The sequence below is a fragment of the Trichechus manatus genome, unplaced genomic scaffold (genome assembly GCF_000243295.1).
Source record: "Trichechus manatus latirostris isolate Lorelei unplaced genomic scaffold, TriManLat1.0 scaffold00382, whole genome shotgun sequence".
In the NCBI taxonomy this organism is placed as follows: Eukaryota; Metazoa; Chordata; class Mammalia; order Sirenia; family Trichechidae; genus Trichechus; species Trichechus manatus.
This window is the reverse complement of record NW_004444318.1, coordinates 174,707-177,244: the sequence shown is the minus strand read 5'-3', so window position 1 is coordinate 177,244 and position 2,538 is coordinate 174,707.

Here is a 2,538-nt window from a genome sequence, read left to right as displayed (position 1 = left end):
AAACATGGAGTCTTTTGCCTCCACTGCCTTGAAATCATGCAAAATAAGCAACTGAAATACAGATGAGACACAAGTAAGTGGAAGAATTCACCAAGCACTCAAAGGACTTAGAATGCTGTGTAGTAAGTTAATATTTCTTCACATGCTTTTAATAAATTTGTTGTTATTCGTTGCCCTTGAGTCAGGTCCAACTCACCAAGACCTTATGTATAACAGAATGAAACACTGTCCAATCCTGCTTGGTTATGTTTCTGTCCGTTGTTGCAGCATCTTCCAGCACTACATCAGACCATATTCTGTTGTGATCCATAAGGTTTTCATAGGCTAAGTTTTGGAAGTAGATTGCCTGGCCTTTGTTCCTGGTCTGTCTTAGTCTGGAAGCTTTCCTGAAACCTGTCTACCATGGGTGACCCTACTGGTATTTGAAATACTGGAGGCATAACTTCCAGCATCATAGCAACATGTAAGGCACCACAGTACAACAAACTGACAGACGAGTGGTTAATAAATTTGGAGTACACTAAGAGAAAACCCCGATGGCATAGTGGTTAAGTGCTATGGCTGCTAACCAAAGAGTCAGCAGTTTGAATCCACCAGGTGCTCCTTGGAAACTCTATGGGGCAGTTCTACTCTGTCCTATATGGTTGCTACGAGTCACACTTGGCTAGATGGCAACCGGCCTGATTTTTTTTTTTTTTTTTTTAAGAGAGTTAAGGCTTGGAACTTTTCCGTGACTTTGGGACCTGAATGGAAAAAAAAAAAAACTTCAGTGTTTCTTGCCAATACTAAGGAGCAAGCTTTACAGTAGTCAGGAAAATAAGCATTAAAGTCATCCAATGAAAAATTGTTGGCTTTCCAGCTTCTCCACCCTAGGAAATATCTGAATTTAGAATATCTCAGCACAGGCCAAAACACTCCTATGTCTTATGCCACATGTCACCCTTAACACAGGAGTTCTCAGCCTTAGGCATTATTATTTTTATTATTGACATTTGGGGTTGAATAATTCTTTATCATAGGGGGCTGCCCTCTGCATTGTAAGATGTTTAGCAGCATCCCTGGCCTTTACCCATTAGATGACAGTAGCACTGAACATCCTCCCCCAGTGTGACAACTGAAAGTGTCTCCAGATATTACCAAATGTCTCCCAGGGAGCAAAATCATTCCTGGTTGAGAACAGACCCTTAACAGAAATATATGTATAAGACAAGGAGGGACACAAAACTGTAATTAAAGGACGCTTCATGGACACAGGTTTTGAATTGTCCTTTTGTTTGGTACTCAGAAATATTTTATGCCCAGAACAAGGCATCATAATTATATTTGGGATTGGTAAACAGTATGTCTTTCTTTTGTAAAGTGGTAGGTGGGAAAACAGTCCTCTAGGAGCTATCATAAGCATATAACTTTTAGAAATGTGCACACATGAGAGTTAAATTTCCTGAATATGATAGTTTTCTTGTGTTTATGTAAGAAAATGTCCTTGTTCTTAGGAAATACACTGAAATATTTAGCAGTAGGGGCATGATGTCTGCAACTTACTCTAAGATGGTTAGGAAAAAAATTAAAGAGAGAGATAGAGACATAGAAAGCAAATATTATGAAATGTTAAAAATTGCTGAATCTGGACAAAGTATAAATAGGAATCCTTTATACCATTCTTAGAGCTTTTCTGTAAGTCTGAAGTTATTTCAAAATAAAATGTAATGTTTTAAAATTCCATAAATAACTTTCGAGTTTAAAGAAAAAAATATAAATACATAGAACTGCATAAAAATAAAACAATCCATATCAAAATGTGTTAGATATGGCTCAAGCTGAACTGAGAAGGAAAACTTTTACCTTTAAAGACACTTATCAGGAAAAAAGTAAAAAACAAGTGAGCTAAACATTGAACTCAAAAGTTGGGTAAAGAGGAATAGAACAAAGCAAAAGAAAGAAGAAGGTAGGAAATAATAAAGATAAGGATAAAGACTGATGAATAAACAAGTAAAAGTAATAAAATAGATTAATGAAAACAAAAACTAACCCTTTGAAAAGAAACATATATATGTTGTTCCAGAAAATAGAATGAAGTACAAAATATGCCCAGCTCATTTTGTAGAAGAATTTTTATTACAAAGGGAAATAAACAGATACAAGAAAATCAAGCTTTAGGCCCATTCTTTATAAAAGTAAATACAGCACCTTAAGCAAAATGTTAGCAAAATAAAACAAACAGTATATGTGTAACTATAGGAAGATCAAGTAGGGTTTATCCCAGGAATGCAAAGACATTTAACATCAAAAACTTTCTCAATATCGTTGTTGTTGTTGGGTACCATTGAGTAGATTTGGACTCACACCGACCCTATGTACAACAGAACGAAACACTGCCCAGTCCTGTGCCATCTTCAAAATCGTTGTATGCTTGAGCCCATTTTGCAGCCACTATTGTCAGTCCATCTCACTGAGGGTCTTTCTCTTTTTCACTGACCCTCTACTTTACCGAGCATGATGTCTGTGATGATTAAGACTGTGTCAACTTGGTTGGGCCAT